Below are 21,768 nucleotides of genomic sequence, written 5' to 3' on the forward strand. Positions count from 1 at the left end.
TCACCATACAATACATCATTGGTTTTTGATGTGGTGATCCACGATCCATTGTTTTCGTATAACACCCAGTGCTCCATGCAGTACGTGCCCTCCTTAATACCCATCACCGGGCTAACCAATCCCCCCTCCCCCCTCCCCTCTAAAACCCTGTTTGTTTCTCAGAGTCCATAGTCTCTCATGGTTCATCTCTCCCTCCAATCATTTGTGGAATTTAAGAAATAAAACAAATGAACAAAAGGGTGAACAAGAGAGACAGACAAAAACCAAAAGAAATAAAAAAAAAACCCAGACTCTTAACTATGGAGACAAACTGATGGTCACCAGAGGGAAGGTGGGGGGGGGGGGGCTGTGAAACAGGTGAAGGGGATTAAGAGAACACTTATCATGATGAGCACTGAGTCCTGTAGAAAATTGTTGAATCGTTATATTGTACACCTGAAGCTAATATGACACGATATGTTAACTATGCTGGAATTAAAACAAAATTAAAAAAAAATAAATATGCCCTCTGAATTAGTAATGAATGAATGAATGAATGAAGGTTAAATAAAAAATGTAAAGACTATAAAAATTACTAAGGAATATAAAAATATTTGAAAATATGAAAAGACAAATCATGATTTAGGTTGTAAAGATAATCATGCAAATATTCTTCCCAAAATAACTCATAACTTTAATGCAATCCTAATGAAATTCCAAAGGGTTTAGGAAATTGACAAAAAGGGGCGCTTGGGTGGCTCAGTCAGTTAAGTGTCTGCCTTTGGCTTAGGTCATGATCCCAGGGTCCTGGAATCAAGCCCCTTGTCTGGCTCCCTGCTCAGCAGGGAGCCTGTTTCTCCCTCTGCCTCCCCCATTCGTGCTCTCTCTCGCTCTCTATCTCTCATAATAAATAAATAAAATCTTTTTTTAAAAAAAAAAAGGAATTGACAAAAATATTCTGAAGTTTACCTGAATGAAAAAACAGATGGGAATTTTTTTTTTAATCCAGAATAAAAAGGGGGAACTGCACTACTAAATGAAAATATATAATGTAATAATATTAACAGCAATGTGAGAAATGGGCAGAAAAAAACACAGATGATATCAATCCCACAAATGATAAGAGACAGAAACAGACCCAAGTATAACGTTAGAATTTAGTACAAAAATCATTTATTGCTTCTCATGATTCTGAAATTGTGGTAGGGCTCCGAATAGACAGCTTATTTCCCCCTCACATTGTGTGGACTAGAGCAGCTCAGCTGGGGTTTTCAAGTTCCAAGATGGCTTTCACCATGTGTCTGGTGCTTCAGCTGGGGTGGTGGGACTGGACTGAGACTGGCTGGACCTTCTTCCCTCTCCCCCACCCTCCCCCTTCTCCCTTTCTCTCTCCTCTCTCTCTCTCTCTCTCCCAGTCACATACCTCCCTCCCCAACCATCAGTCTTTCTCTCTTCGCCTGGACTCTTCACCTGTCAGTAATCTAGTGTGAGTTCCTTTACACAGTGGCTGATAGGTCAAGAGGGCAAGAATCCAAGCTGCCTCGACTTTTAAGGCCAACAGCACCTCACAACCACAACTGCTTCCATTGGCCAAAGCAAGACACACCAGCCCAGGTTCAAAAAAAGGTAAATAGACTCTAACTCTTGACTGGAGGACTTTCATGTGCATACATTGTCCCATTGCTCATGTCTACCTCTGCAGACAACCTACCAGAATAAATGTTACTATTATGAAATACATGTGCACACATGCGCCCACACTCGGGCCCATTTGGTTTTGCAGACTAATTCTATTAAACATTCTCTTTCAAAAGATAAAAAAAAAAAAAAGGAATGCTCCCCAGCTCACTTTATATTGCTTTTATGATCTTGATTCCAAAGCATACTGAAGTACTACTGCAAGGAGAATTAGCCAGTCTTATTGAAAAATATAAATCAAAAAGTATCTAGATAAAATATTATTAAATCAAATCCAGCCATGTATAAAATAAATAATACATGGCGATCAAATGCAGTTCACATCTGAGAACCTAATTAGTATAATCCAACACTTTAACAAAATAAAATAGTGGATGAGGGAAATGATTTTTTATTATTCAAAAATAACTCATGCCTTTAAAGAACTCTTAGCAAATAAAAATAAAAGTGAACTTCCTTAACCTGATAAACAGAATCTACTGAAAGCCTACAACAATCACCCTGAATGGTGAGAAGTCATAGCATTCCTTTTGAACGTGATAAGGATACCCACAATCAATACTTCCATTCAACATTGTACCAGACGCCCTAGCCAGAGGGGTAGGGAAAGAAAAGATAAGTTGCATATAGGTTGGAGAGGAAGAAACAAAACAATTATTTCCTCATGATATTTGTTTAACATTTAGAAACTCCAAGAAACCCTATAAACAACCAGAGCAAGTCAACACAGTTTAACTAAGTTGTTGTACAAAAGTCAATATATAAAATCAATGCATTCTCCTACATTAATAATCCAACAAAACTAGTATGGGTTATCCAAAAAAATGACACTAAAATTAGCTATTATAAATTTAAAACAAAACATATTTTAATCCCAAAGAAACTCTTATGAATTCATGTTAATTTTTTTTAAATGAAACTATCAGACTATCAGAAATTATAGATGGATGTCTAAGCAAATGGAAAGAGATTTTCCAAGTGTGAAGGCCATGGAAAGATTCATAAAGCAAATAAGTGATAAATTAAACTCCATAAAGTATGTTAAACGATATAAAAAATATCATAACACTTAAGTGACGAACTGGAAAAGTAGCCACAAATAAGGCAAAAATTTGATACTCTTAATATACAAAGCATACTTCTAAGTCTTCAAATCCATTGGAAAAACACTACTACTCCCAATAAAAATAGTAGCAAAGAAAATTCATGCAAGAAAATATCACTTATAATCATGTAAATAAAAGGATAGCCTTACCATAATAAAATAAGTGCTTATTAAAATAACAGTGATGTCTTACTTTTTAACCAGCAAATGGAAAATAACACCAAGAAAACGTAATTTGTGTGCTATGAGACAGGTCCTTTCCCACATTGCTATTAGGAGTTGAAGGCACACAACCAGACTCCAGACTATATTTATGTTATGGAACGTAATACAACACTCTGTGTCTGACCCACCACCTGGGTCCATATCTTTTTATGTATCCCAGAGAAATAATTATATGTTTATATTATATATTCATTTATATCACACACATAATCATATTTAATATATTATATTTATATTATGTAATTACATGTGAATCTATATATGTATGTACAAAATGGTCCATGCTATGACTTAAACTATAGAAAAACTGGATATGCAGGCGCCTGGGTGGCTCAGTTGGTTGGGCGACTGCCTTCGGCTCAGGTCATGATCCTGGAGTCCCGGGATCGAGTCCCGCATCGGGCTCCCTGCTCGGTGGGGAGTCTGCTTCTCCCTCTGACCCTCCCCACTCTCATGTGCTCTCTCTCATTCTCTCTCTCTCAAATAAATAAATAAAATCTTTAAAAAAAAAAAAAGAAAAACTGGATATGCAACAAAGGGGAAATGGTTAAATAAATTATGGCTCACCAGTAATTGATTTCAAATTCTGATATGCTTGGGAACCCTTCTTCAAGGAGAATTCTGTACAGAAGCCCAATATATAAATTAGTTAAGTGTGGAGCTGCTGTTTGAAAAGCACAAGGGGGGACTTGAGCCCAATTGACTCAATAGCTTCCCTCCCAATTCTTGCTTCTCCCAAGCCCTTTGGTGGCCCTCAAGACACCTCAGTGAATCCCCAAGACTACATGGAAAACGGAAAAAACAAAACAAAACAAAACAAAAAAAACACTATACAATAGTATAAGACTATTGAATTCATACTTTGAAAAATTTTTAATGAGAAGAGCAAAGGCTCAGGATATAATATCACATAAAATTAATATATAGAAAACTGCATTCTGTATGATCACAACTAGACAAACACATGTATGTAAATATCCAATATCTTTCTACTTTGCTCTTTATAGTTATCTGTAATTTTCAACTTTCTTACCAAAACCATGAATTCCTTTCATAATTAAGGGGAAATGGAAAAATTATTAACAAACGTGTAGTTTGCATTCAGGCCCACTGGTTCATGCTAGAATTATTATATGCATCTGTAGGGGAAAAAAAAATCTTGGAATTTTTAAGAAAGTTTTATTAGAAACAGTTAAAGAGCTCTCCAATAATCTACCTCTGGGACATTTATCTTCAGTGTTATTCAGAGCACATCTGAAATCAATTACAGCCCCCCAACTGGCTTTAGGAGCCTCTGTGTGCCTCCAGCCATCTCCACAGCAAATTGCCTCAGGCCGTGGTCAAAGTCAAAATTTCTCAGTTGCCTTGGTTGACCTAGAAATGTTTTATGTAATTTGCCATTATCTGGAAGGGAAACAGTTGTTAGAAAATAAATCTTTTCTGGCTTTGTCTTGTTAAAGGGATGCCAAGAAATATTCTTCACCGCTCAGACATACCAGAAGAAAAATAAGAAATATTCAATAAAATAAATGGAATCTCCAAAGTAAATCCAAAGAAAAATCGCTGTTAATCTATCTCTAGAGACACAAAGTGTAGGGTGATTTGTTTTTTAATCTTTGAATATCAGAAATAGGGCATCTGTAAGGACTGAACATGGAAATAAGAGGCAGAATTTTTTTTTTTTTTAGATTTTATTTATTTATTTGACAGAGAGAGAGACAGCAAGAGAGGGAACACAAGCAGGGGGAGCGGGAGAGGGAAAAGCAGGCTTCCCGCCAAGCAGGGAGCCCAGTGCGCTCGATGCCAGGACCCTGGGATCATGACCTGAGCCGAAGGCAGATGCTTAACGACTGAGCCACCCAGGCACCCCAAGAGGCAGAATTTTTATTTTTCTTTCCTTCCTCCATTCATTACAGATTTGCCCAAAAATCTATAATAAGAAGATAACGTACTAGCGGCTGGGAATAGAAATTCACGCATAGTGGAGGAGAGAATGGAGGCAGAAATGTAAAGAAATTATTGCAGTTTATTGAAGAGTGCTAGAATAAAGGTGTGTGTAAGCAGTTTGGGAAGTGCAGAAGAGGAAACCACTCACTTACTTTCCTAGGAGTGGAGGAACAAGGAAAAAAAAATGTGAAGGGGGATGTAGAGGGGAGGATGGAGGCAGAAATATCCCAGTACTTCTAATAACTCAAGCAGCTTTACGTTGATGATCACTAATCTTAAATGGTCCCTGAGAGCCTCTGGGCAGTTCAACTGTATTTCAGTAGCTCACACTTGCCTACTCTCCATGACTGGTTTGTACCCTTTTCTGTCTCCTCAAACCTCCAACACTTCCTCCCCTTCTTCTATCTCAGACGCTGAGACTGCTTGCTTTCTCACTGAGAAAACAGAAGCGATGGGAAAAGGTTTTGACGTACTCCCATCACCACTTCTCCTGACTTATCGGTATGTGGTATGTGTGCCCTTATTCTCCACCACCCCTGCTGTGGCTATGGATAAACTCGTGGCCTCTGAGCTGAGGCCAAGCCCTCCACCTGTGTGGTAGATCTTATCCTTCTTGCCAACTCAAGAACACTATTCAACAATTGTTTCCTCTCTGCCCTGCACCTTCAATTTCCCTCTCTCTACTGAGTCATTCACATCAGCGCACAAAAATGCTAGATCTTAAAATAAAACCCTCACTTGACCCCACATTCCCTCCCAGCTACCACAACACGTCTCTGCCTTCCTCTACTGCAAAAATTCTATGAAAAGTTGACCTATAGATAGTGTCTCAAATCCCACTCTTCCCATTCTCTTTTGAATGCATTCCTGTCAGGCTCTCTTCCCAACCACTCCACTGAAACAGCTTTCATAAATATCCCCAAACCTGTCTCCCCCACTCACTCTCCATCCTTCACCTCCCTTGTCCCATCACCATTTGATATACCATATATTTACTTGCTTGTTTGTTGCCTATCTCCCCCAACTAGTCTGTAGTCTCCAGGAACTCTACCCCAAGGGCCCAGAACATTGCCTGGCACAAGTAGACAATAAATTTGTGTTCCATAGATAAGTGAGATGAATAAATCACCATGCCTAAGATTATGCAACTATCCAGTTGGAGCAGAGGTCTAAACCCAGCTGTACCTGACTTTCGCCTCGTGTACCCCAAAGCTTCATGGTACAACCTGGGCCTCTGGTGAGGTGACAGAAATAGATGGCAGTATCGTTAGTGACGTAGGGTCTATAACAGGAGGAAGATTTGCCATGGAGAGTTGTGAAATCATTTAATAGTTTGCAAAATCAGTATAACGTGAGAGAAATTGCCTCCTTACTCAAAGGTGAGTAATCTGGCAATCTCATAGATCTACTACACAATCCAGAATGCGAAATGGAACAACAGCCTCTAAATGACCTAAGCAGAGGTCACAAAGCCCAAGCTTACACACGAGGAGCTTAGTGGGTTCTCTCGGGGCCTCAAGTTTAGGGATAGGTATTCCAACCACGGAAGCTTAAAAGCAACAGACTAGGAGGTACTAGAGGGAGCACACCTGCACACACACACACACACACACACACAATCCCAGAAGCCTTTGCAAGAACTTATATGACCTACTATGGTTTCATTCAGCCTTACCACAGCCCTTCACACCTCATGAGCCCTTTACACCTCAGCAGTAATTCTCCTGCAAGACAGTCGAATGCAGGGAAGCATAAGACAACAATTGTTTAGAACAATGATCTGAGGTTATGAGGTTAAGACTGAGTTGTATTCAGTATCTTCTATTTTATTTATTTTTATTTTAAAAATTTATTTAAATTCAATTAATTAACATATCTTCCATTTTAAAAGGGCAGTTGGGAACTCACACATTTTAGAGATATCCATAGAATCTGGTTGCAAGGTTTTAAAGCCTGCAGTTGAAGAGGTAACATTTATGGGGGGGAAAAAATCTATTTAATAGAAGAGCCCAGCTCCCAGTCATGCTAAAATAAATGGGACATTAGTGTACTGCTTCGAAGGGTAAAAAAAAGAATCAAAGTGGATTTAAGTGGATAAGTGGATTTAATTTTTATTTTTAATTTGTGTTTAAGTCATGCCAAAGGCATTTGAGAGGTGATAAATATATTACAACTTGCATCATGGAAGTAACATCTGATATCAACAATCCAACACAAGTTGGTACTCACTGGTCCAGGGAATGGGAGGTTGCTGACGTTAGTAGGTCTATGATCTTCTATAGAGAGATGATAGTCTTATTTGTGGTTAACTAAGTATACTTTTTCCAAGTAAGAGATTGGCTTTTCTGAGATTAGCAGTATAATGTTCTTAAGACTGAAAATAAATTAGCAGTACCAAAGAAAACTCCAATAATCAGGCTGTTAAGTCTGCAGACCAAAAAGAGAGAGAAATAAGAGCTTAATATCAAAATTTTCAAATTTTTTCCACCCTCATTAGCACTTCTGGTTTCAGATTTCACTGCCAGCATTACCGATAGCGTATGGAAGCTTGTTTTTGTCACATATGTGAAGATTTATTTAACTTGAAAGCCCTCCCCAGTTCATGCAGATTGAAACCATAACTAAACACCTTGTCACATGTTTCCTATTGTGAATAGGCATACATAGCTTTCCAAAGAATAATATTCCAGTGTGCAGATTTTGCCCAGACTTTCAAAAGGTAGATTATAGATCTTGAGAAACTAAAAAACTTACTTATGATTTTTAATCAGGAAAAGACTGTTCAAAAGTCTGTTCAAAATAAGACATGGAAAACGACTCATTCTCTGGAAAATAGGAAAATAAAGCTTTGGAAAACCAATTTCCCCTTTTCTTTGAGCCAGATTCTAAAATCTGTGGTAAAAAGATATTACATGAGAAAAAAAAAAAATCTTTTTTTCTGTATTCAGTAGTCCAAATAGCAAATGAGATACTTTAAAGATATAATTGTTGCTTTTGGGGGGAATGGAATGGTTTCCTAAATGTCATTAGGATCATCACTCTGCCTTGTGATCAAATCTTTCTAAAGTCCCTACAATCTGATATCCAAACATATAAAATTCAAGGCAATATAACAAAGGAATTAAGACTATAGGCTCTCAAATCAGACAGACTTGAGTTTGAATTCTCTATTCTACTTACTATCCTTACTATCTTTGAACTATTAACTTTTATGAGCCTTGCTTTTCTTATCTGCAAAATGGGACAAAATATGGCCTGTTTCATACTTTCAGAGTTACCGAAAGAATTAATGAAATAATACATGGAAACCACCTACAACAGAGTAAATGCTCAAGCACTGTTATTAGTGATTCCGGCTATGAATGTGATTGTGATCATGGTAAGTAGCATAGGTGGCTGTGAGTGAGTCTGGTTTCCCTTTAACACCACTTGCCTGCCTGGCACACAGTCACATAATACCTCCTTCTTATATATTTTATAACAGACTGATGAAAGGATGAGTTTTAACCTGGATCCACGCTCTTAAAAGTCAAGAAATGTAATGACTCTTCTCTATTCCATTTGATCTACCATCCTTGTTCCTTCAACTTTCTTCCCTACTTTCAGAAACAACAAGAGAAGGAAAGAATGAAAAGACTTGGTGACAAAAAGGAGAATGTTTTTGAGGATTTGGACACTGGAGAGCATGAGGTTTACTCCTGAGAGAGTTGAAACTGGGTAACATAAAATGAAATATGAAGGACAGCCAGCCCAAGTGAGAAGAAAACAAATCCTGACATACATATGTCAAGCATTGGTATGACTTACTGAAAAGCCAGTCTAGCAGCTACTTTTTGCCCCCTACACTCCCTAATTGTGCCTTGAGCCTTTTCCATCTCTTTAAGACCAACTCCCTTCGTGTGCTAGCTGTATTTAAAAAGTACTGCTGAACAAAAAGTTTAATTAACCTGGTAAATTACAAACCAAGAAATGATGACAACAAAGAAGGTACCAGCAACATTACTGGAAGACTGACAAGGGGGGAAGGTTCGGGTAAGTTCAGTGGACCCTGAACTACTTTGTAGTCTTCACCCAAATCCAATCCAAAAAGGAAATCTCAGTCACTTCTGTTTTCATACAGGGCTTGATGAGCATGTTTTGTCAATTATTATCAATGACTGACCATGACATTAGAAAATGTTATTTCTTCAAACTGAGAACCTGGCACTGACCCTTCTCTGTTGTGCTTCTCCATCCCCCGCATAACTATGCCCCTTCACCTCTGCTTTTTCTTCTTCTTCTTCTTTCTTCTTCTTCTTCTTTTACTTCAGGATTTATAAAATCCTTTGAAACATGTTGTTTCCAGATGTAGGTCCCAAGTGCCCTGTCATTTACTTCCTGTCCAAGCACAAAGCAGATGGAATTACACAAGTTTGGCCTTATGATTCCACCCTCCAATGCCTTCATTAAACTTCAGGATTTTAAAAGAGTCTGCCCAGTTCCTGGCAGGGACCTTTCCATACTTCCACCCCCAAAGCTGTAAATTACTACCTCATTAAACTCAATTGTAAATGATTAGGTGTCTGGTATGTACTTTCCTTTCCCTGCAGCCTCCTTGGAGTAATTACTGCATCCCAGGCCTCCCTCCTTAACTTAGCACATTATTCAAGCAGGGCAGTGTTTGAGTAGCTCATTGAGGGAGGAGGTTTTATTTCTCTGAAGGTATTATAACTCTATCTTTTGGTTCCAAAAGCGGGAGATTTGTGATCTTTCAGTTGCTGTGGTGCAATCTCTCTTTTAACAAGAGAAAGCTGTAATCAATAGGCCTTTTTCAAGAATTCGTTTTTCTTTCTACCACACAGGCAGTTGGAACTACAGAACTTTGGTTATTTTTTGGAGGATCAGTGAGATAATTGAACATTTTTAAAAGGCTGCTGTTGTTGCCATTAATGTCCATAGGTAAAGATCACCTGGGAAATATTTACAAGTGGGGTTTTTTGGGTTTTCTTTTCTTTTTTTTTTTTTTGAGACAAAGAGAAACAAAGGTAACTCAGGTAACCAATGCCTAGTCACTTAAGTCTGATTCTTTGATTACATTTGTTTTACAAAACCTTGAAGAGTCTGGAAAGGTCGTGGGTAAAGGGTAGGAGGGGGAGAGAGAGGAGGTGGGGCTGTCACATTGAATAAATAATCTATCCCAAATTCCCAGCCTGGTTGCCACCAAGTTAGCAGGAAAGGTAAAACTAATATTCCCTGAGGGGCAAAAGCTCAGAAGGTCAGTCCTCTTTCTTATGGAGATTTTGCCTCTTTAGTTGATTCATTGGGTTGAGTCTTAAGATTTTTTACTGCGCCTGTCTTGGGCTTCTCTGTCACTTGTTTCACTATAGTCAATGAGTTATACTTCACTATGTCACCAGGATATAGGTAAAGATAGTGACTTGTCATATGGAGAAAGGAAATGAGGGCCACTGAGCAAAATGCTTTAGCTGAGGTCAAACAAGTATTAGCAATACGGTCACTGCTGAAGTAGAGTTTCCACCATGTGTGAAGGAAAACACAAAAATTGGTAATGGAATGGATCATCACTCATTTCTAACTCAGCTTAGGAATGTGTTCTTGGGTATTATAGATGATCCTAAAGGAGATTCATTCAGATTTGGACATGACACACAAGGGGTAGACCAGGTAGCTTAGGTGTTCATTTGTCTGCATTCATTTGTGTGTGGAGAAAGTTCAAATGAACTTTGCTTGGGAGACCACTCTCTAATTGGGATGGAATAAAAGGGTATAACTTGGTCTTGGTTCCTAGCCTAGCACCTTGGAGTGGACAGCAGGAAAGAGGTAAAGGAGCTATTTCCCCAAGGAAGGAAAAGAAGCATAGGATTACCCAGGTGACAAAGAGTAACATATAGTCAGGAAGGGTGCAGGCTCCTCCCCCTGCCCACACACAGCATAGCTTTGATTTGGTGAGGACTGAAGGAACTGCAGCGTCCCTCAGGCACCCCAAGGGCCTGAGGATTGCCATCTTTTGTCAATGTCATCAACGGTGTCATGGCAGACACCAGCAGCAGTGATGATGCTGAGTTACAATTCTCAGGAAGTTTCATGAACATCAGATATCAAAAGGGTGCACAGGGTCGAACAACATGAGCTAAAGTAAGACACCACAGAACGAACCAAGTAAAACTTGGAAAGGCTGGACACCCTTTGTCAGTCTTATGCAAGTGCCAATAGAATTTATTACTATAATCATCCCATCCAGACCTATGGTCTGGTGAGTTCTGGGAACATCAATTTACACAAAGGTACACTATTTAAATTAGTACCACAAAATGGGCACAGAAAGAATTAGCTAGTGAAGTAGACTGAATGGAAGCAAAGCAGGTTTGTAAAATACTTCATGTTAACTGTGTTTTAGGCAATTCACTCTCTAATTTTTTTTATTCCTTTTTAAATTATCATTTAAAAGCCTGTTCCAATTTTTTTTTTTTTTTAGATTTTATTTATTTGAGAGAGACAGACAGAGATAGTGAGAGAGAGAGCACAGTGGGGAGGAGAGAGAGAAGCAGGCTCCCCACAGAGCAGGAAGCCCAATGCGGGACTCGATCCCAGGACCCTGGGATCATGACTTGAGCCAAAGGCAGATGCTTAACTGACTGAGCCACCCAGGCGCCCAAGCCTATTCCAATTTTAATGTTATTTCTCCCCCATAGAGGAGGAGAAGAAACAAAAAATGATGTATGTCAAAAACCCTACTGTAGGGCTGCATTTTTATATAAATCAGTACCAGGCAAAACTAATCTATGATAGATACCACAGTGTAATTACTTCTGGGTTGGGGCTGTTGACTGGGAAGGAACATAAGGAAACTTTCTAGGGATAAGAACATGTTCTCTACCTTGGTTAGTGGTCATAAGGGGTATACACATTTATAAAAATTCATTGAGCTATAAAATCAAAATTTGTACATTTTACTATATTAATATGCCTCACTGGAAACAGTGTTAAAAATGTTTATTGCGTATGTATTGCCTATTCTTGACTTCATATACATCCACAAAGAAAAAAATTGATAGATCCAAAATACTCATGTTGCTGTCTTGCTTAGAGTCATATTATTTTTTTTTTTTGAGAGAGAGAGAGTGCATGGGGGACAGAGGGGGGAGGGTAAGGGAAGAGAGAGAGAGTGTGTCGTGGGGAGGAGCAGAGGGAGAGAGAGAATCTTAAGCAGCCTCCATGCCCAGCGTGGAGCCCAACATAGGGCTTGATCTTACAACCCTGAGATCATGACCTGAGCAGAAATCAAGAGTCGGAGGTTTAACTGACTGAGTCACCCAGGCACCCCTAGAGTCATATTAAATATATAAGTTAACCTAAGAAGAATTGATAATATATTGGGTCAACCTATCAGAAACACATTTTATCTTCATTTATTCATTTTTAGTTGAATACTGTCTACATATTAAATTTTTTCCTGAGTTAATTTAAAAAGTACTTTTGTAGAAATTTTAATTATATATTTTTCCATCATACTCACCAATGAGTTGTTACTCCTATATAGGAAAATAATAGTATAGTTATTTTAACTAACTTATTTCCATTATTTTCTCTCTAGAATTTGTTGTTGTTTTGCTTGTTTTCATTGAGAATATCACTAAGAAATAATGACAGTATTCCCTTGTTCTTGGCTTGAACTACCAAAAAGCTATTTTTAAAAAGCGATATACAGTGCCATATGTCAATTATATATCAGTAAAAATGAAAGGAAGAAAATGACAAAAGCTAGTATTCCTGTCCTCTTTGTAGTCTTGATAAAATGCTTTCAGCATTTACCACTAGTAGGATGTTGATGTTAGATTGAGAGAAAGATTCATTCTCATATTAAGATATTATCATCTATCCTTAGTTTTCTTTGAATTTTATCATAGATGGGTATAGAATTTTGCATCTCCAGGCATAGAAAATAGGTAGAGAAAATTCATCTCAACAATTTATTAAAATGTTCAAATGGTTTCCTTCCTTTGACCTGATAATACCATGATACGTTATGTTAAAAGAGTTTCTAATATTCCAGGGCACCTGGGTGGCTCAGTTGGTTAAGCGACTGCCTTCAGCTCAGGTCATGATCCTGGGGTCCTGGGATCGAGTCCCAACATCGGGCTCCTTGCTCATTGGGGAGTCTGCTTTTCCCTCTGCCTCTGCCTGCCACTCTCCCTGCTTGTGCTCTCTCTCTGTCAAATAAATAAATAAAATCTTTAAAAATAATAATAATAAAATAAATTATTCCAGATTCCTAGAAATCATATTCCTTTCAATGTAGTTCTACATTTGGTTTGTGAAGAATTTAGGTAGTTTTTTTTCCCTCTAGAACTGTAAATATATAGCTTTATTTTTTTCACAAGCATTTTAGGTCCATTTTTTGCCTCTGTAATTGCAAATGGAGAATTTTTTTCCTGTGGTAAGCATTTCAGGAAGTTTGGCCTCAGTGATCATAATTTTAATTTTAATTTTGTATGCTTTGTCAGATTTTGGTATCAGTGCTTAGCCAGCATTGAACAATGAATTGGGGAATTTTCCTTCCTTTTATGGAATCTAGAATAGTTCATGTATTGTGGCAATTGCCAGTTATTGGAAGGTTTGAAAAAACTCACACATAAAAATGACTCAGGTCTTTATCCATCTTGGAGAAAATTCTTTTTGAAGGTTATTGGTCTATTCAATTTTTCTGTATCCTGACTCAATTTGAGCAATATATATTTTCCTACAAAACTGCCAGTTTTGCCAGCTTTCATATTTGTTAATATTAAATATCATATTCTCTTATAAATTTTTTATAATTCCATTATTTAAAGTTAGATCCCATTTTAATTCATAATACTGTGTGTTTTGTACATGGCAAGCTAACTTTCTTGGCGGTTTCTCTGTTTTATCTGTCTTGATTAATTTCTGCTTTTACCTTTAATCCTTTTCCCTTGCTTGCCTTAGATTAATTTGATTGTTTTCCAACTCTTTGATGATGATAGCTTATTTTCATTCTTTCTGGTTTAATAGAAGTGCACTGCAAGAACACATTCTGGATATACTTTTAGCTTCCATTATGTAAGATCTTATATTCAGTGTTCTCATCATCATTTCCAATAACATCAGCTTCAAATTTTTTTCCTACTTAACTCAAGAAAAGAGACATATTAGTTAGAAGTCAGGTTTGGCTGCCGTGAGAGGCCCTGAGAGTGGCTGAAATCAGGAAAATATCCATGTAGGAGCCTAGGGCTGAGGGCAGCTTAGTCTTTATCTTGCTCAGATATATACCACCAGTTTCCATAGTATGTAGTTTCCACATCAAGATTTCAGATCACTGAAGTAGTCCTTAACATCATAGCCATATTCCCGTCCACAGAAGGAGAAGAGGGAAGGAAAGGACTAACAAAGTATACACGGCACGTTATCACTGCCATCCCCATTAGAATTTAGTCACATGGCCACATCTAGAATCAAGGGATCCTGACACATGTAGTCTCTCCCTGGTGGGCCAGGTGCTAAATTAAAAATTCTATTACTATGTAAAATGGGAGAACAGATAAACAGGGAAAAAGAATCAATACCTGCCAGAGAGTTTTAAAAATGTTTCCAGCAAGCTGATTTAATTTTTAATTTCTAATTTTGTTTCATATCCCAAACAATGGGATATGAATTATTCCTAGTTTTTAAATTTATTGACAATTGTTTTAATTGAAGTATACTTGGCACACAATGTTCCGTTAGTTTCAGGTGTACACATAGTGACTGGGCAAGGCTATATGTTACACCATGCTCACCAAAGTGTAGCTACCATCAGTCACCATACAACACTATTACAATACCATTGACTATATTCCCTATGCTCTACCTTTTATTCCTGTGACTTATTCATCCCATAACTGTAACCCTGTGTCTCCCACGTTCCTACACCCATTTTGCCCATCCCCCCACCCACCTCCTCTCCGACAACCATCAGTTTGCTCTCTGTATATGAGTCTGTTTCTGCTTTTTGTTTATTCGTTGTTTTGCTTTTTAGATTCCACATACAAGTGAAATCATATGATATTTGTCTTTCTCTGACATTTTGTTTAGCATATTACTAGGTTCATCCATGTTGTCCCAAATGGCAAGACCTCATCCTTTTTATGGCTGAGTAATATTCCATTGTATATATATACCACTTCTTTATCCATTCATCTCTCGATGGACACTTGCATTGCTTTCATATCTCAGCTACTGTAAATAATGCTGCAATAAACATAGGGATATATATATATATCTTTCAAATTAGTGTTTTCAGTTTTGTTGCGGTGTGGAGATAAATATCCAGTAGTGGAATTACTAGATAGTATGCTATTTTTAGTTTTAGTTTTTTGAGGAGCCTCCATACTGTTTTCCACAGTGGCTGCACCAACTTACATTCCCACCAATAGTGCGCAAGGGTTCCTTTTTCTCCACACCCTTGCCAACACTTATTTCTTATCTTTTTGATTCCAGCCATTTTGACAGGTGTAAAGTGATATATCTCATTGTGGTTTTAATTTGCACTTCCCTAATGATGAGTGATGCTGAGCATCTTTTCATATGTCTGTTGGGGATCTGTATGTCTTCTTTGGAAAAATGTCTATTCAGGTTTCTGCCTATTTTAATAGGATTTTTTTTTTGGTGTTCAGTCACATAAGTTCTTTATATATTTGGATATTAACCTCTTGTTGGATATATCATTTGTAAATACCTTCTCCCATTCAGTAGGTTGCCTTTTCATGTTCTTGATGGTTTCCTTTGCTGTGCAAAAGCTTTTCATCTTGGCGTAGTCCCAATAGTTTATTTTTGCTTTTGTTTCCCTTGCCTGAGGAGACCTATCTGGGAAAGTGTTGCAACAGCTGATATCAAAGAGATTACTACTTATCTTTTCTTCTGGGAGTTTTACAGTTTCAGGTCTCACATTTAGGTCCTTAACCCATTTTGAGTTTATTGTTGTGTATGGTGTAAAAAAAAAAAAAAAATGGTTGAGTTTCATTCTTTTGCATGTAGCGGTCCAATTTCCCAGCAACATTTATTGAAGACTATCTTTTCCCCATTGTATATTCTTGCCTCCTTTGTTGTAGATGAATTAACCATATAAGTGTGGGTTTATTACAGGGCTCTCTATTCCATTCCATTGATCTATGTGTTTACTTTTGTGCCAGTTCCATATTGTTTTGATTACTACAGCTTTGTGGTATATCTTGAAATAGTGTGTTGCTCCAGCTTTGTTCTTCTTTCTCAAGATTGCTCTGGCTGTCCAGGGTCTTTTGTGGTTCCATACATATTGACATTTTTTATACCTTAATAGATGATCATACATTTTTTAAATACCCACAGATAATGAAAAAAGATGTGTTTTCTCTGTAGGGTACAACATTTTATGCATATTTATAAATCAGCTCTCCCATCTGTTTCCCTCCATCCTCACCTAAAGCAGTTTACCTGCCAGTTACATTCCTCCCATAACCAACACTTCTGCTGGTTTCCTTTTACTTGCTTTCTAGTTTTCTTCAGCTTTTCTGAATAGATGCTTAGAGAAGGCAGAATAGAGGTAGAGGACAGCTTCATATATCCCATTGTCATAATTCTGTAAAATATAACTTATTTTAGAAATGGCTAGTTTGCTATTTTTCACTGATATTAATAAGAACCTTGGACAAATATGCCTCTTTAATGAAGTACTAGGGACTACATTTATTCAAATAATAATTTGGGCTATCTTTCAAGCTGTAGTTTCACTATAAATTCTTATTCCTAAAAAAAAATTTTTAACTGAATTTCAATAATATAATTTGCGGTTTTTTTTTTTTAAGATTTTATTTATTTGAGAGAGAGAGAATGAATAAGAGAGAGAGAGCACAAGGGCAGGGAGGGTCAGAGGGAGAAGCAGACTCCCTGCTGAGCAGAGAGCCCCATGCGGGACTCCATCCTGGAACTCCAGGATTATGACCTGAGCCAAAGGCCGTCGCTTAACCAACTGAGCCACCCAGGCGCCTGGGGTTTTTTTAATTAAAATCTTGGACGCTACTGTACCATGTAGCCAAAAATTTTATACAGCCTTTCTATATGTTCCAGTGCTAATAATAAACATCGTTCCATTATTATGGCATGTTTCCACTATTTTAAAAATTTTTAATTATATCAGTATTTATTTTGTAAATTTTAAAAATTGTATATTTTTATAAATTATAATTTCAAATATTGCCTAAGAAATTACATAATGTTTTCTAACAAATCCAAAGTTTTTCATTTTATAAAATATAGCCTCTTGTAATTAGGGTAAAACTGGAAAGTTAAAAATGAGATGTAGGTCTGCAGCTGGCAAAGAAACATGCTCAAAACTCTGCAGAGTTAAAAATTATAGAGGCTGAATTCTTAGTCAGAAGATGTTTTCCCAATGTCAGGTTAATAATTTTGTGTCTGGGTTCAACTGTAAAAACAATAGAATTCCAAGATGGGACTGTTGTGGGGGAGGGGAAGAAGAAAGCCAAGAAGGGCGAGGAGGATATGATTTTAACATCTGAAACCCAACTTTATAATAAGAAACAGAGGAGAGATGATGTCTTACTATAGAAGGTAACTCCACTGTATTTTTTTTTTTTTTTCAAGCTGGCTTGACCTGAGGTTTTCAACAAAGTCCACATGGAAAGAAGAGAGAAATCCATATATTCCAAGTTTGAAACAAAGACTTAAAACAGGGGATTTCTCACTCATGAATTTAACATGCTTGCATTTAATGCAGGCCAAGTAAAGCCACCTCATTATTGCCTCTTCCTGGCCTCCTTCCCCCAAGTCTGTTAACCTCACTCTGAATCTGCAGGATGCTGTCTGGCCTGGGTAGTCGCCTGACCACTAACCGAGGGAGGAGGTTCCTTCTTTCCCACTGATGGAAAAGTCATCTATTGTCTTTCATCGACTCTAAAGACTCAGGTTTGGTTTACTGTGTTTAGTTTTTTGTTCTTGTTTTGTTTGGTTTTCATATTTTACCACCTCTACAATCAGGATGGATCCTACAATCAGGATGGGTCTTACAATCTATGATGCTTTGTGGTTTGATTGGCAAAGGTTTTTGTTGTTGTTGTTTGCATACCTGCTTGCTTTTGTATTTTCCTTAGTGGAACATAAAATAATGCTGTATCCATTGCATATGTTGTGTTAGAATTTACAAAATATAATAACTCTAATAGGGGTGACTGATGAGGCACAAGGGCTTTATCTGCTTTGTTTTGCTTGGCTTTGCTTTTATTCTGGGGTGACATCTTTTTTAAAAGATTTATTTATTTATTTATTTGAGAGAGAGAGCGTGAGAGGGAGAGGTGCAGAGTATGAGGGAGAGAGAGAACCCTAAACAGACTCCCTGCTGAGTGTGGAGCTCCACATGGGGCTTGATCTCACCACCCTGAGATCATGACCCAAGCCAAAACCAAGAGTTGGATGCTCAACTGACGGAGCAACCCAGGTGCCCCCCTGGGGTGACATCTTGATTAAAGAGGACACCCAGAAAGGAGCTCCCTAGGAGCTGGTCTGTGTTCAGTGAAAATTCACCTCTGTGGCTGCTCTTGATTATGCAAATATAAAGCCAGCAGTCACTTTTCACCTGGGGGAAGGCTGCCCATCTTCCCCGAAAGCTCTAGGTAGGAAGTGTATCAACTTGCAGAAGAAGCCCAGAATCTACAAAGAGGAAAGGATGCAGACTGCAGCCCCTGTCCCTCTAAAAATCCAAGGCCAGGGAAATGTGGGATGAAACAGGGTGCCAATGAGCAAGAGATGCTGGAAGAAAGTGACAAGTACACGAAAGGAGAAAACATTGAGAGGAAACAAGAAAAGGCTGTTTTTTTTCTTGAGTAGGTGGTGCAGCCTGAAGCCAAGCCTAGGTTTTAGGGAGAAAAGCAGCGGGTGGCTAGGACAACAAGCCCTACGTACTTGGCCACTCTAGCATGCTGCTGAGCTGTTTGGAGAACAGTGACCAAGCCCAGAGCGCAGGAGCCCAGCCAGGAACCACGGCAGCACTGGCAGGAATCCAAACCTTTACGAGCATTGCCTCAACTACAGACAGGCACCCACTGGCTGAGCAGGACTAGCCTTGTAACAGCAACAACACATGGCAGAAGCCAAAGCAATGGCACCCATAAACCGACTCAACTTGCTAGTCCCCCTTCTCCACCTGGCGCTTGGAAGTAAGACTGACACCCTCTGGACTGGGTATGGCCCTGCATTCATGGAAAATTAATGGAAAAGGAGGACACTTGCCAATCTTTGTATCCCAGCTGCTAGAGCTGACAATTTGCCTACCAAGTACTTAGTACCTGTTACAAATCAGGCACCACAGAAGAAACTTTTAAAATGTTCCTGATGATGGGACGCCTGGGTGGCTCAGTCGGTTAAGCGTCTGCCTTCGGCTCAGGTCATGATCCCAGGATCCTGGGATCGAGTCCCACATCGGGCTCCTTGCTGAGCAAGAGGCCTGCTTCTCCCTCTGCCTTCCTCTGTCTCTCGCTCTCTGATAAATAAATAAAATCTTAATAAAATAAAATAAAATGTTCCTGATGATCAGTGACAAGTTGTAATTATTCTAAGGAAGTCACAAGGGTTTAAAAAAAAAGTTGTCCAAAGACAGAAAGCTAGTAAGCAGTGGATTAAAAATTCAAACGAAGGCCAACCTGACTTGGAAAGTCATATTCTTTTCACAGTATCATCCTGACCATCTCTGGAAAGATGAGAATTCTCACAAGGTCAAGTTCCTCAGAGATCATCCACAGTAAAACTGATTGTTTTACTCGGGATTAGAGAACATAAGCCGCGTTTGGAATATAGAGAGGAAATAGCTGGGCCTAGAACCAGCCATCCGTTCCAGGGATGCAGAAGTCTCCAGTCACATTTTCTTGGGTTCACTGTGAACTGATTAATACAAAGCTTGACAAATTAAGGAGTTCCTGAAAGTCTCTAATGAGAGGTTTTCTGAAAAACAAAGGGGACCTTGACTCTGCTTCCTTAGGAGGAAACACACAAGATGCTATAGAGAAGTCCTGAAAAATCTGTCTTTCAGAGTCTTGCTTCTTAGGTCAATAAGGAAAGGTAGAGGGGTTTGTCACTAATCTAAAATCCATCTACTTGGTTGCCTGAGGGGAGGGGGCATGGGGGAACAGGCGAACCAGGTGAAAGGGAGTGGGAGATACAGGCTTCCACTTATGGGATGAATAAGTCAGGAAAATAAAAGGCACAGCAGAGGGAATATAACCAATAATATTGTAGTAGCTTTGTATGGTGACAGATGGTAACTACACTTGTGGTGAGCATAGCCTAAGAGAAATCAAATAACTATTGTACACCTGAAACTAATGTAACATTGTATGTCAACTATACTAAAAAAAATTTTTTAATAAATAAAAATAAAATCCATCTACTAAAGGATTGATGGGGCACCTCTAGAACTTCCTGGATATTGAACTTCTTAAGGCAAAGAGACCACTAACACTTTTGTGTTATTTTTACATCTTTTTTCTGGTTAAAAAATATGATATGACTTTGTGTAAATGGTGGAATAAAAACAATTTCCATGAACAAAAGACAATATTTGATATATAATCTCCCCATGAAGTGATAAGAAAAGTTACCAGTTCAAATTACTGTTTCCAGTCATAGCTAGTAAAAAATCATCATTAGTACCACACATGGAAATAATTGTATATCCTTCTTCTGCTTAACATTACATCATGAGTTTTCCCCTAGCCATTACAAATTTCCAGAATGTGCCAAGCTTGTGATTTTGGGTATGGGCCATCAAGGATTCTAATCATGGAATAGACACTAAAGGAACATATTGCCTGCCTGCCTGCAAATAAGTTCAGAGGAAAAGGCAACCAAAGTCAGCAAGATGAGGGCATGCTTGAGAGGCAATGGAAACTTGAAGTATTATTTCAAAAGGTATGAGTAGAAAACAACAAAAAAAATCAGAAAACATCTGCTCCAAACATTAGGGAACATGGGTTAAACTATTTAGGGATTTAAAACTCTATAGAGATTTACTGGGATAATGACACCCAGAGGGAGGGAATATTTTATAAACAGGGTGATTACATAATTTATCATTAAATCTGGAACACTATTGATAATTGCACTGGGACAATGGTAAACCAGGACATTCCTAGGGAAACTGACACAAATAGTTGCCTTATTTACAGTTCCTTTATAGCCGATCAAGAAGATATGAAGGTGAAGGGTTCTTAAGGGCTCCCAGACTGCTTGGATATTATTGCATTGGCAATGGGTACTAACAGGGGCATCAAGAATTCTGATTCTGATTCTGTTTCACTGTTTTGGCTATGCTACTCAAAGTTGGAAGCAATGCTTCAATATCATAAATACATACACACACACACACACACACACACGAATGGTCCAGTGGGATTCATGAGGCAGAAACTAGAAATTTCCCTAGGGGGAGATGGTACACAAATGTCCATTGATTATATAATGTTTTTTCAGTGGAGATTGTATATTACATAAGAAACATTCATTATACAGTATTCCTAAGGTCTCTGCACTGTTGTGTTAATCAATTCACCCCAAAGCATCATTATGATTCCAGGATTTCCTTATGTCCTTTTTCCATTCTCTGTCACAGGAATGCTAAGCAGAGAATGAGATTTTGCTGGGATGAGTGAATGACAAGTAGTGAAAGATGGGGTGGATTTGTGCGGAAAAAGCACCTGGATTCCCAAGGTTGTGGGACTGGCAACTCCCACCATGACTCCTTAGAGACACAGGGAGCACGTAACAATTTGCCAGCA

The 21,768-nt window shown here is 38.3% G+C and overlaps 1 protein-coding gene across 3 annotated transcripts in view; it reads right to left on the bottom strand.

The window, feature by feature from the left end:
• The window catches only part of LPAR1 (lysophosphatidic acid receptor 1), a 295,096-nt gene that overhangs the window by 221,910 nt on the left and 51,418 nt on the right, over window positions 1–21,768 (bottom strand). The window contains exon 2 of one of the 3 annotated variants that reach the window (XM_081803368.1): window positions 16,421–16,565. The exons of 1 other annotated variant lie outside the window; for it this stretch is intronic. The gene's annotated coding sequence lies outside the window, so the exon portion shown is untranslated. Of the gene's footprint in view, window positions 1–16,406; window positions 16,566–21,768 lie in introns of all 3 variants that reach the window. One more of the 3 variants, XM_081803367.1, reaches the window with a different exon arrangement.

This window comes from Leptonychotes weddellii, chromosome 14 (genome assembly GCF_054177405.1).
Source record: "Leptonychotes weddellii isolate Sample4059 chromosome 14, ASM5417740v2, whole genome shotgun sequence".
Taxonomy (NCBI): Eukaryota; Metazoa; Chordata; class Mammalia; order Carnivora; family Phocidae; genus Leptonychotes; species Leptonychotes weddellii.